Source organism: Vicugna pacos, chromosome 8, assembly GCF_048564905.1.
Source record: "Vicugna pacos chromosome 8, VicPac4, whole genome shotgun sequence".
Lineage (NCBI taxonomy): Eukaryota > Metazoa > Chordata > Mammalia > Artiodactyla > Camelidae > Vicugna > Vicugna pacos.
Genome location: NC_132994.1, coordinates 48495251 through 48510245, shown reverse-complemented (window position 1 = coordinate 48510245; position 14995 = coordinate 48495251).

The following is a 14995-nucleotide window of genomic DNA, read 5'->3' as shown; positions in this document are numbered from 1 at the left end:
ATGTTGAGAGGAAGAGAAGACAATTGTGGCATAAAACCGGAGAAGAGAGCCTTAAATATGAAAAAAAAATATGCACACATTTTAACAGATTCCTATTAACTTTCAGAGTGCTGATAATACAGATATATGGCTGGCAGATTTCAGCTACTGTATTTCAGTTTCATTTTTCTAGCATTTTAACAGAATGACCATGTATTTTCTGAAAATTGGGGCTATGGATCATGAAACCAATGTGATTCTTTCAGAGGAAAAATCTCATGAATTATGAATGGTGTTGTAGGCAGAACTGTAAAAATTATACCACATTTAAGATAGCACACTTGATATATTTTTGAATATACTCATATTAAATATAAGATAGTAAATTTTGTTCCTATTACATTGGAACTTCACTAAGATACTATCATCAGGGTCCGTGTAGAATAACCTTATAGATAAGACTATCATAGTGAAATCTTTCACATCTAAAATGTAGTCCATTGAGACTGAGGGCCAACTGACTTCTGTTTCATCTGAAACTTTTTAATGAAAGAAAACAAGAAAGGAAAGGAAGGAGAGATGGAAGGAAGGAAGAAAGGAAGAAAGGAAGGAAGGAAGGAAGAGTGGAAAGAAGAGTGGTAGGAAGAACAAAAGGAAAATGTATTTCATTTTGGTAAATAATACGTTAGACATTTCATGTGTGATGACAAAAATAGATCAGGCTTCCTGCTTATATTAAAATATGCACTTAATTTCAGCATGGTTTTCATATGTAATATTGTTTTTTTAGAAACTTGATTTTTATTCAGATTAGATTGGACTTTGATAAATTGGAAAGAAATTCTGAGTGCACAGAGTAGCCTGAGTATTTATAAAACTGATACTATTAAAATGTCATGTCCCTATTCCCACTCCTAAGCAAATACGAACTCTAATGTTATTCTGTGAGTCATCTAATGAGTAAGTCTTTCTCTTCATTTTTAACACCTTCTCTCTCAAGTTTCAAAATGTTTACCTATATAAGCAAAATTATTATGATTAATTTCAAAATACAGCTTTCTCTTAAACATGATTACCTAAGTGTAGTTGAGGTTAGATGAAGGAAGAGAAGGATGATGATTAAAACAACAAAACCACTCTGTTCCAGGCCCCATGTGAAGTCGTTTTACATACATTACTATTATTAGCCTTTATCACAACCCCCTCAGACGTATACTATGGTATATTTTACAGATAAGTTAAAGAGATTTCCCCAGGTCACAGTTATGAACAGTTCATCTGTCTCTGGATTGGTAACCTTTCTTTACGTCAGACTACTTCCTTTTTTCCCGTCATTCTGCAAAAGATTACATCCATAGAGTCATGTAAATATTTTCCTGATGCCAACAGCTTGATAGAATTCTCAACTAAATTCTCCTACAAAACATCAGACTATACAGATTCCCCTAACCAAAGTTTCTGGCAATAAGCCTATCTGACCACTTTAGAGCTACACAAAGTAGAATATAAGAAATTGAGTCAGGACCTCAAATGCTTAATTTGTACTATTATACCCACATATCAAGCCTCCTAGTTGTTTTTAGCTTTGCAAATTCCCTAATCTGCAATCTGGGGCTCTCAGCACCTATTATCTATGTGTCTTTCTTTTGAACTAGGGCATTTTAAGACTGAATGAAATTAGAAATGCTTCAAAAACAGCATCTCTGAAACACTGTTATGCCCTATTGCAACCTGCATTTCTGTCTCTTTGTGCAGAATGTTCAGGGAAACTTCAAGTAGTGCCCAGATGTTTTTAGACATTTGATTAGCAGGAGTTATTCCTCTGAAAGTGTGAGGGATTTATTTTGAGATGTGTGCTGTTACCCTGACTGCTGCTATAAAGCCTTGGGTTGTTCTTTCCTTTTTGCCATAGGAGTACTTTATAATTTCAGTAAGATTCTCTCTGCATGAAATAATGTACTTTAATGTAGATTTCCTGCAGCAATCCACAAATACGTCTCTGTGGGATTTTACATTTCAACCAATTCAGTGTACTCATATCACTTTTAAATTCATTTTTACTTACATTTTTATAATGTTCACCCTGACTAATAATTTTAGCCTTACCATAGATATTTTTGGTCACGTTTCTCTCTAAATCTTAAAACCCTACAACTCTGAAGCACAAAGCAAACAGTTCTTGTGTTTTTGTTTGTTTGTTTATTTGTTTGTTATTCTTGGATCTCCATTCTAATGTGGAATGACAAGCCTTAGGTCATAAATATTAAATAAAAATGAAAAATTTCCTCAATGTTAACATGATTAGCTTGGATTAAAAAATAAAAGTCTGGCTCTTGCTAACTTGCATTACAGTCTGGTGAAGGTAGAGGAACATTCTTACTTGGGTACAGCCTACATATATATTTTTTTCCGACCCTTGGACTAGTTCTTTTAGTTTAAGCTTTTTAATTCCAATTCCAATTTCAATAAACTTTATTGGCATGGCAAGGAATGCAAGCATGGCTAGAATCCATAAATTATGTTTGTGACTTTAGGGCAGCAGGTTTCACAGAGGAAATGGGATTTTTTTTCTTGCATCTTCATTTTCCATTAAGTAAGGGAAATGGAAGAGAATATTTCAGTTCTAGTAAGACAGAGCAGAAGAATGAAAAAAAAAATGGACTTCTCTGGGGGCTGCTTTCTGCAATGAGCCATGAGCTAGAAGCAAACATCTTTAAAGAAATAAAAGAAATACCAATTCAGTATTTTATGTTAAAATAAAATGTGTCTATAGGAGAATATGTAGATCCTGTGGGGTCTGAAGTTTAATAACCAGTTTGTGGAACATTTTTCAGGAAAGAAATTAAAATTAAAATTTAATTAGATTCAAAAGTGGGTATTTAAGGTGATAAGAGAAATCACAATAAATTGTGTATTATAAAAGCTGACAAATAAAATAAGCATCACAAAATTTAAAAATATATATATATTAATTAACTGACCACTATATCTGTGTAATACTTCTTTCTTTATGTGACAATTTCTGTTTTCTGTAAATGTAATAGAAAGATAATTCAGTCTGTCTTCTAGCCTTGTAGTGCAAATGAGTTTAAATTAATCCTAGTTTAGAAAGCTTTATGTCAGCCTCACAATTTGTGGTATTGTTATGCCAAGACATGAAATGCATAAAATAGATGCATTTCAGACATGTATGGTGTTAGTAGCACGGTTTTAGGTGTGTGCCCTACAATCTGAAGAGTTCTGTAAATTCCATTTTGCATAATTCTCATCAAAAAGAGAAAAATGTATGGTGCATTTATAATTGTACATGCTGCATTATTTAGTATGTTTTCAACAGAAGAGGACTTTCATTTTGAGTAGGCAGCCTCCTCTTGATTTTAAATATTCAATGTTTGGAAAAATTATCTCAGACTAGCTTCTGGCTCCTTTTTCCTCTTCCACCACCACCAGAATATCTGTGGAAGCCATTTCTACACCAGGACAACCAGTAATAACTTAATTATACGTGAAAGTGACTGCAAACCACAAAAATGTATTCCACTAAACTGGGATTTCTCAACTTGGCACTATTGACATTTTGGGCCCAATAAATCTTTGTTGGTGGGAGGGAGGGGCATTCTTTGAATTCCAGGTGTTTGGCAACCTCCTTGGCCTCTATATACCAGTAATATTCCCACTTCCCACCCCAGTTATGACACCCCATAATGTCCCCAGACATTGCTGAATATCTCTTGAAAGACAGAATTGTCCCTAGCTGAGAATCAATGTGTTAAGATGATCAGTTGCAATCCAAACTTACCTAGTTAACTGAATATCAAAAAACACCACTACTCCAGTATCTCTCAGTAGGGCAAAAACGTGGCACAGGGAAAGTTGAAGAGGAAAGAGACAAAGTCTTAACAGTTGCAGGAACAGTATCTTTTTTTCTTATTTGGTATCACAAAAAGCTTATGATCATATGAACACATTGTGAGGGACTTCCCATGCTTTTGGAAAGGGTCAATGCAAGGGGGCTTATAGATTAGGCTTCATTAACCTTAAATCATTTCTATTTGTTCTTGAGACTAATAAGAAAATAATAATTTTTAGTGTTTTTATGCACTATTGTTCAAGGGGGTCCCTGAAGTCAGATAAATGTTCCTAGTAGGCAATGGTTGTTTAAATTATACTGAATAGGGAAAAGCCTAGGTCAGTGACTGGCTCCTCACTCACTGTTACTTGCCTTGGTCTCTAGGGTGATGCGGCTGAAAGTCTGTTAGTGAAAAACATATGTATTATGTCCAAATAAGAATAAAGAACTAAGCATTTAATTAAGTTAAATATGCTTCTTTCCTAGACAGTAATGTTTTCCAAGCATAGTTGGCAATAAAGCCTTTCTTCATGGAATACTTATCTCACTGGACTCTCATGTTATTTAGAAAAGAGTTTGGTGAATGCTGCTGTTATGGTAAGAAGATGGCATTTGGCATAAGGCAATTTGGGGTCCAAATTTTGGCTCAACTCTTTCCTAGCAAATGGTTATATAAAGTCAATTAACCTTTCCTATCCTCTGAGATCTTATCCGCAAAACTGGGATTAAAATACCTGCCCTACTGTATTATTGCGAGGTTTAAAGATAGCATATAGAAAGTACCTTGTACAGTGCCTGACGCATAGTACACACACCATAAATCACAGCTCCTGTTAATGGTTGAGTGTGTTCCTTGAAAGGACTTTAAGAAAGCATTAATCTGAAATCACAGAGAAGACAGTCGTATGGAGTTGTAATTCTATTAGCTTTTACTTAATGTAGGTTGATTGACTTTCTAGGGAGAATGAAATCTCCCTGGATTTGTTGAACGCCATGAAATGCTCAATAGTTATTTGTGTAACAATCTCTCAGCTCTAGAAGAAGCAAACAAACAGCTTTTTCTAGTAGAGAATAATTCATCATTAATTTAACATGGTCTTACCTAAAATAATAGTATTCTTGGTGAGATTATATACTAGGTATTAACCCTGGTTGTGTCTAAGTGGGTAGGAGTTGTGATATTTTTGTTTTCTTCTTTCTAATTTTGCTGTAATGAATGTTATTTTTGTAATGAGGGAAAAAGTTACTTTTAAAATTTGAAATAGTAAACCCCTGAGTTCTTTGGTGCCAATATTCTAGTGATGCTTATGCTCCTAGTAGGAGGAGATTGTATCTATTTAGATAGTGCTATACAAAACATGATTCTTCCAAGACCTAAAAATAATCATATCCTTTAAAATTAAAAGCAATCTTAAGGATCATCTTTTCCTGCGCTTTCCCGTGGAATACAAAAAAAAAAAAAATGGATTCCTAGAAGTTTAGAGTACTTGAAAGCAGTTAGTTAATGATAGAACCAGGACTCCTCTGCTTTTCAAAATGTTTCTGTATAGCAAACAATGCAGATCCTAGGTGACTGGGAGAAGGGCTGATTGAAAAGAATGTTGGCGATTCATTTACTGTCAGTTCCATTATTCGTATTTTAATTCCTTCCAAATTATCCTACTAATGTAATCCCAACTGCCTTGTTCCTTTGCCTCTTAAACAAACTCTCAGTAGCAGAGGTCTTAAAATAGTCACAGACTGTCTTATAATCTTCCTGTATCCCCATCTCCCTTTTGGCATTTTCTCCCAAATTCTGAATCTACCTCCTATCCCTTAACCACCATGTCTTACACTGTTACTGGCTGCTTGAAGTCTCCATCTTGGCTGTCACCCAAAACCTCCCCATTTCAAAGTGTTTATGATTCCAGTTTTTCCCTTGCTTCCCAGCTCTGGTTAACTCCAACATAAACTTCAAGATTTACCTCAAATCTGTTGTCCTGTCACTGAAGCCAGTACCCAATTCCCAATGCAGCAAGGGTGCTTCTTCTGTACCTTTACCATTTATTAAAATTGTGATGTGTTTCTTTCTGAACTGATATATGAGTCAGACAGGTCTTCTCCATTTTTGTAACAAGTTAACCTGGAATAGGATGCTAAATAATTAGTGCCTGAATGAGTGACTCAGCCTCCTGAAGGTAGCTCATGACTGCTAGATGTTTAGAGAAAAAGGGTATGATAAAATAATTCAAACTGAAGTATAAATGACTGATAGACCTTCTAGTCTACCCTCACAGGAACATTTGAATGTTTGATAGGACACTTAAAATGATGGCATTTTAGACAAAGTGACTCTGGAGATTGCTTCTAAATTGATAACACAGAGGCAGTCAGGTTGTCCTGATACATAGACTGGTCTGTATTTGAAGCACACAGTGGCTAGAATAGTCAGTTATAAGGAACTAGTGAAGAAAAACATTGGGAAATCCTAGGAAGACATTAAGAAGTGGAGGAGAGAAAAGAGATGAGAAATCATGGCTCAAACAACTTAGTATTGCAGGTCCTAAAGCAGAAACTGGCAACAGGAACCTTGGATCATTGTTCCTCACAGAGATTTGGTCACCAAACTGCTCTTTCACTATATTAAGTTAAATACAGCCTCCTGTGCAGCTGACATCAGAATAAATTTCATCTTCCAGTTTCACATTTCAGTAGCAGAAACTGACAACCCAGATCCTAAATTGTCCCCATTTGAAGTGAGAGAAACAGATGGGAGGGGAATACACTGAGTGAAGATATTTGTCACCCATCCTTGCCAGAAAATGACAGGAATTAATTGCTTTTCTATTTGTGTTTTCATAGCAGGTTGTTTGTACCTCAGTTGTGCCTATCATTTTTGCCTTTTCTCCCAATTATTTTTTCACATGCCATCTTCCATGTTCCCATGCTCAACATTAGATGGTACCTTAAGCTCTTGGACATGTGGGACCGTCCTATGCTCTATCTCTTTACCTTTCAATGCCCAGTACAGAGCATTAAATATAGGAAGAAAGGAAGAGGGAAGAAGGGAGGGAAAATGCAGAGAGGAATTGCCTTTTTAGGACGGTATTGGTTAGTATCAAGTGGATGTACAGGGTGGGTGTGGAGGTAATTGTATGTGCTGGAGTTGGAAAAATAGAGGTTGAAGAAATAAAGAGGAATAAAAAGGAGATGGAGATGGTGTACCATTTGTAAAACCTAGTTTCAAATTCACTTGCATTTTCTGTGATTACTGCTGAGAGTTTTGCAGAGTCTGGTGTTTCAATTTGTTTTGAAGTAGTTAGGGCCAACTTTTCAATTTATTCCATTGCTAAATAATTAATCTACCCCTGGGCTCCTTAGTAAACTGATCAGCAGCCGTATTACTACTGGACAAAACAGTTCTGTGATGTGTCTTGTCACTTGCCAACTCAGGTATAATTTTTCTTTGTTGAGAAATCATACCTTTGGATGTTAATTACGTACTTTCTTTTCAATGGAGGAACAGGTTGCAATAATTTAAAGGCATTTCTAATGTCTCACCTGGTTTCTTCAAACTTGTCCATTTGCTGAGATTTATGGATCCTGTACCAAGATTTATTTTTCTTGACAGTTTTGTTAAGAATTTGGAAGACCTAGTAGGTCATCCTAATTTTTTTCTCTCACCAAAATCTGAGGATAACTGGCAGAATGTCACATAGAGGAGATAGAAACTTAAAAGCTAGTAGAATTCTGTGATTTAGAGATGAATAAACTTAGATTACATTTTAACCAATAGCCTTTCACAGTGTAGATACCATCCCTGGCCTCATTTCACCTTGACAATTGGTTAATTAGCATATGCTTGAGGATGTACTCTAAAGTCTTGTATAGGGCACCTTAACTTCCTGTGCCTTGGCCTTTTCATCTAAAAAGATTTAGAAGGTAGAACCTCTTGACCTATTCAGTGAGTCTACAAAACTTAAGTACCCACTCTTCTCGGGTAGTTTTGCTTATTTATTGGGAGATTTAGCTCTTGGTTTACAAAAATGAAACAAATACATGAAAATATAAATAAGTAAATGTATCAAAGTGAAAGGAAAAGCAGGGTAGAATAGTAAAATAAGACCACTAGAAATTGAGTATATTAACAATGTAGACCAATAAGTTGTACATAATTGCTAAATAATGACCACAAATTTAGCTCTGAGTTTCCCAGCAGCCAAATTGAAAAAGGAAATAACAGATAGTTACACAATTATTCATTAAATATAAATAGGCATGATTTTGAAGAAATTTTTTCTTGTCTATTAACCATTCGGTCTTTTCTTATACTGAGTCAAAGTTTTACCTTTGATAATATTACTACCAAAATGAATTGGACCCAGTTTTGGTTTCAAAAGCAAGATATAATAAAATTATCTCTTTTTACGATTTTTTTGAGATATTACAATATTAATTGTAGTGATGGTAGTTATTTCTTGGCCATCTATAAATTCTACCTATTTATCATCCATCTCCCTCTGCTAGAATATAAACACAGTGCAGAGATTTTTGCCTACTTTGCACCCTGTTGTATAGGCCATATCAGAATAGTACCTAGCCCTGTGAGGCACACAGTGAATATTTATTTAATAAATGAAGAAAACATTAGGTTGTGTGGGGCAGGCCAGCAGGAGGCATATCTTTAGTCACACCACCCTAATTAAGGGTACATAAACAGTCACTGGATCCTAGGCTATCAACCTGATTGTGATTTGTTTACTGAGCTATTTTACAATGGAAAGACAACATTCTGAATATGACATGTGAACTTAGCCTTCCCTTCTTGAGGCTATCTAGAAAGGGGGGAAAATCTCAAATATTCAGATCTAAGATGAATTAAACAGCCCTAATTGTTTAAGGTGCAGTCTCACTTTATTTAGACTCACAGCTCTCATTGTTGCAGTAGGAACTGAGTTCTGGGTATCATACAATGAGTTGTAAACAAAATCCCTTAGTATATCTCGATATAAATAAGTGATGTTGACAATTGTTTGTTATGCACAAAAGAAAATATTTCACTAGCAGGAAGAACACAAAAAAAATAGACTAAAAAGTCTGCATTCTTGATCAATATTGTAACTATAAACAAAAAATCTTAGAAATTAAAGAAAAAATGGGCTTCAATATCTTGCATCAGAATAATACTTTTAAACTTCAATGGCCATAAGACTTAAGATTTTCTTACTCATATTGTTCTTCAACTTTCTCTCCAGGGGTTTGTTCTTTCATTATTTCAGAATTTGGTGTCTTCTCCTGCCAGACCACAGGGCCACTTGACCTTGAAAAGTCTTTTCATTCATCCGCCCATCTACCCATTCGTTCATTCCTCAACTGTCATTAATTGAACAACTATGTGACAGTAACTATTTATGGGTGAAGATACAATGATAAACAATAAATAGTCTTTGACTTCCAGGAAATTAGAGTGACAGCCTATGTGCTAACGAAACAAAAATTTGAATTCTAAGGAGGCATTGATCCTCAGAATTAATGACCAATTGATTAACATAAAAAAGATTAAAGCAAGTAGATATGATGAAATGGGCTGTGGGCCTTGTAGAAAATAGAGGAGATAGAGTCTCATCCCCTTCAATAGCTTATAATATATAGAAGACTATATAGAGATAATTAGCACAGGAAATATGTCAGTCTTCAAGATAACTACTGATAAAGGCTATTTCCTAGTTTATGTGTTCTTCCAACTAAGTAATATAGTTATACCAAACTAGAATGTGATTACTAGCATTTATAGTGAAGGATTTGTAACAGAAGGTTAAGAACTGTATTACTTGCAAATACAGAAAATTACAAATACATTTAAAAATTTTTATAAATTGTTTATCACAATGAACCTTTGTGTGGTAATTCAATACATTTTCGCCGTTCAAAATTAGTGGAGTTTTCTTGGAAGAAAGTTTAATTTTTTCTTCTAGTTTCATTGAATATAATTGAAATATAGCACTGTATAAATTTTAAGGTGTACAGCATAATAACTTGACTTATATACGTGGTGAAATGATGACCACAGTAAGTTTAGTGAACATCTATCATCTCTTATGGATACAAATAAAATAAAAAGAAAAAAATATATTTTCCTTGTGATAAGAACTCTTAGGACTTACTCTCTTAATAACTATCATATATAACATACAGCAGTGTTAATTATTTTAATCCTGTTGTACTTGTTTCTTTCATATCTGGAAGTGTGTAACTTTTGGTCACCTTCATCCAATTCCTTGCCCCTTCTCTGGTAAACACAAATCTGATATTTTTTTCTATGAGTCCGTTTGTTTGTTTTGAAGTATAATTTGACCTACAACACTGTGTTAGTTCCTGGTGCACAGTATAGTGTGATTTGATATTTCTATACATTTCAAAATGATCACCATGGTAAGTTACCATCTGTCACCATACAAAAGATAGTACATTATTATTGACTATATTCCCCATACTATACATTTCTTCTCTGACTCATTTATTTTATAACTGGAGGTTTGTACCTCTTGATTTCCCTCACCTATGTCACTTATCATACACCCCTCTCCCCTCTGGCAACCACCTGTTTGTTCCTTATAGCTATAAGTCTGTTTCTGTTTTTTTCATTTTTTTTTTTTTAGATTCTACACATAAGTGAAATCATATAGTATTTGTCTTTCTCTGTCTGACTTATTTAATTTAGCATAATATCCTCTAGGTCTATCCATGTTATCACAAATGGCAAGATTTCATTCTTTTCAAGGCGCAGTAACCTCCATACTATTTTCTATAGTGGCTGCACCAATTTATATTCCCACCAACAATATATGAGGGTTCCCTTTTCTTCACATCCTCATCAACATTTGTTATTTGTTGTCTTTTTGATAATAGCCATCTTGATAGGTGTGAGGTGATAGCTCATTGTGGTCAAAATAAGTGTTTTGAAATAGCCTATTTCTTAATACCGCGGACGCTGGAGTCAGAGTGCCTGGATTTGTGCTTTAGCTTACCACTTAAGCAAATTGCTTAATCTATTTGAGCATAAGCTTTCTTATTTTTCATTTGAACTTGTAAAATGGCTCAAATAATAGCTTTAAGGATCAAATGAGATAACCCCTGTGTATTAGCTTCCTATTGCTACTGTAACAAATTATTACAAACTTAGCAGCTAAAAATTATACAAATTTATTATCTTACAGTTCTGGGGTCAGAAGTCTGAAGTGGATTTCACTGGACTACAATTAAGGTGTATATAGGGCTACGTTCCATATAGACGCTCTAGGGGAGACCTTATTCACTTGACTTTCCCAGCCTCTAAAAGTCACTGAATTCCTTGACTCCTGGCCCCCTGCTCTGTCTTCAAAGCTAGCAGTGTAACATTTTCTCTCCTCACTCCTCTCTGCTTCTATCCTTCCATCTTTTCTCTCTTACTCTATTGCTTCTCTCTTATAAGGATCCTGTGGATAACACTGAGCCCATCCAGATATCCCAGGATAATACTTCCATCTTAAGATCTTTTACTTAATCACATCTGTAAAGTCTCTTATGCCATGTAAGGGAATATATTCACATATTCTCAGCTTCCAGGGATTTTTTTTTTTTTTGGCGGAGGGATGTGGAGCTTGTTATTATTCTGCCCACCACTCCACGTAAACTGTTTTTTAAAAATTAGCTAATATTATTAGTTACGTACATTCCTGTTGTCCACCAAACTTCTCTAAAGTTTATGTAAATTAGGTAAGTGGTGTTTTACATTGCAGAAACTGAAAGGAAATGGGGTTTTGACCAACCCAGTCTCTGATTCTTTTCCCAGACTATTGTACTTTGTCATCTTTGACTTTCTGCTGAGATCAGTGGACCATTAGTTTAAATCAGCTCAGCTGTAGTTGTCAACAAGTAAAGAGCTAATTGACTATTTCATTATGGCCCCAAAGAAATTACTTGTGATTTTAATACTCCACTGTGCTTGTATAGCTATTTCTTAATGAATTCTTCTCTGAGTTTATTTCGTTTAGGCAGTTGTGAAGCTTTAAAAGCATATAAACTGATGTTAGGACATATCTGTATTTTGTATGTCTTCCAACTAGGCTTCTCAGGTGATTTGAAAACATTCAACAACAAACTAAGAACTTGCTTCCAGGATAGACAGGTATTGCAGTCAACAAGAGTCACATTTTGGTCAGTTATCAAGTGCAAACTACTTCACAGAAAGTCTATTTAAGGAAGTTCAAGCTCAAAAAAGTAGTTTACAGCTCGTGCCTTTTTTCCCTTGCCAGTCATAACCATCACTTTCCTTAAGATATAGCTCAAAATTGGTCATCCTCCAAAAGCTTTTCCCTCCGACTGCACTTCACCAGAACCTAACACTTTGCTTCCTATTCCTTCACATTTCGAATATATTATATGTCACATACATACATATGGTTTGTTGTCTCTTATTTTTTGGCTATTAATCTCAAATGCAAACTGCTAATTCTCCTCTATTCCCTATAGAGTAACTAGCACTGTGTTGTACACTTAATAAACACTTGCAAATGACAAAATGAATTCTTTGCTTTGGTTAAAGAGGACTTCAGCACTGAAATGAGCCCCTGTGTTTGTGTGTAGGTTTTACTGGTTCATTTTCTTGTCAGACTTCCCTGGTTATGAATGCGGTGGTAGCACCAACAGTGTAAAGGGAGGATTTTATTGGACAACATTTGGAGGATTAGAAAAATCTCCAGAGCTTTGGAAGCGCCACATTTTGTGTTCAGAATCCTACTTCATTCTGTCTCAAGACCAGAATAAGCTGGGAAGAAAGATGGCAAGATCCACAGGGTTCCATATGTGAAGCCAACAGCCCCATTTCCCTTCAGAAGTAAGTAGGAGGAAGGAAGAAGTGTGATCATTAGAGAATTTCTCATTCAGCTGTGTTAATTCTCCTCAGGCTGAAACTTTGAATCTGAATTCTTAACCCTGCAAAATGTATTATTGAATACATGATGCATTTACTTAGTTTTAAGAGTTATCCTCTTTCCTACTTTTTGCTAAAATAAGGAACAAAAAATTACCTTGGGATAATTTGTCCATTCAGACCAAAAATAATACAAACAGAATTTAATAGGATGCTATATAGCTGGTGCTCTTTATACCTTTTTTCCTATAGTGAGCCATACTTTTTTGGGGGGGCTGGGGGCATGGAAATTACTCACTAATTTAAAGTTTAAAGGGTGAGTAAGGCACCATATAGTGTCCCAGAGAAGGTAATTTATCAAACACATGTAGGATACCATAAAGACCAGACATTTTTTCCCTCAGAGTTCAATCTTTTATTAACGTCATTAGACTAGACTTTTTGAAAATGGGGAGAGACTCCAAAGCCAGAATATACCAGCTCTGTAAGTGACTGTCACTATCCCGTCCCTCCACCTCAGTCCAATTCACACTTTTATGATTGGCTTCCTTTTTGACCCATGCTTGTTAATTATACCCAGCTGTAGGCAAATTGCTCTTCCAAATTGGCAACACTGAGCTCTCAAGCTGCTCACATTTTTTTTTTTTCTCTTCCCTGGATAAAACCTTTGGAGCGTGCTTTATCTTGACTAGTGTTTTCTGAGTTAATCCTCAGTTATGGATATTTTAAAGGGATCAAGGGACTCACAAAATAACTCTGGGTTTGAATACAGTGCACTTCTTCCATTTGATCCAAAACTGTCTAAGAACATACAGAGAGGAGACGTTCCTTAGAGACTTAGACTCATAGCCATCACAATTCCATTTGTTTCTGGATGCTCTTGTGTCAAGATCCAAGTAGTAGCTAGCCAGCTCCCAGCACTACTCCTGGGATCAGTGGGCTTTGCCCTACAGTCAAAGACTCCCAACATCCATCCAGAACAATAGCTTTCAAAGGCATAACAGGCACCTTTTTTTTTTTTTTGGAAGTCCCTGTTCTGTTCAAGGACTTTATTGTCAGAAATCCCTGCTGCCCTTCCCTTCTTGGAGGGCTCTACTGACAATATACATACCCAAGCAAGACTGTGACTTAAGGAAGTGCTTTTAGTTTTTTTTTTTTCTTTTTCCTTCTTTTAAAAGAAGAAATAGAAGCTCATTTCCATCCAACAGCCCAAGAGGCTCTGTCTGATGAATTGGCATTGAGAATTTTGTCACCTAATGCAAATGAAAGTTTTTAGAGATGAGAATTAGGTACATAGGTATTGGGGGGATGGGAAAAAATGAGATTCAGGATCAGAATTTGCAGGTCAGAGTGACAGCTCTGCTATTAACCAGCACTATAACTTTGGCCAGGTATTTTAATCCCTCTAAACTTTGGTTTCCCTTACTAATTCACAGGGTTGGATTGAGGATGGATTGAGATTGTGTGAGTGAATAGACATTACAAACTGAAAAGCATAATATAAACAATCAGTTGTTATTAACAAGATGAGAATATTATCTAATTGGTTATAAATGCATGCTGTGGGTATCCTTATGGTTTGTCACTGGATAAATAAAACCTTGCTTCTTCTGGGTACAGGTTTGTACATAATCCTTCAGTAGAACAAGAAAAAGAAAAGAACATTTACTCAGCAATTATTATCATTCAGACCCTTTCATACTTGTACCTAAAACTAAATTTACACCCATACAAAAATATATAATGTACCATAGTCCATTTAATCGTCTGAAAAAGTCTGATTAACCTCATTTTCATATGAAAGAAATTGAGACACAGAGATATTAAATGTTGCTTAATGCGATGCTTTCCAAATTCTGTTCTCTGGAACCCTAATCCTGAGAAATACTTCTCTTTTAAAGAGTAGTGTGGTCCGAAACTTTGAGAAAAAGTGCATTCTTTTCCTCCCTCCAACAGATTCACAGTACACAACACCGTATTAGTAATCATGGAACAGTTCCGTGGTAAAGAAGTCTGCTACAGTAAAGAAACCTGTTTAACTTTGCTCAATCCAGAGTTCTCCAAGCTTATGTGATCTGGAGATCCTGTTGTCCAATTATATTTGCTAAATTTCGATAGAACTGGGATTGTACAGAAAACATTTTGCCAAATGGAGATCTAAATTCGTGATTGGAGTTACTATGTGGTAAATCTGCAATCACAATACAAACCTATCCTCTTTAAAAAGATATCCTACAACCATATACCAAAAACCATAGGAAAATAGTTATAAAATT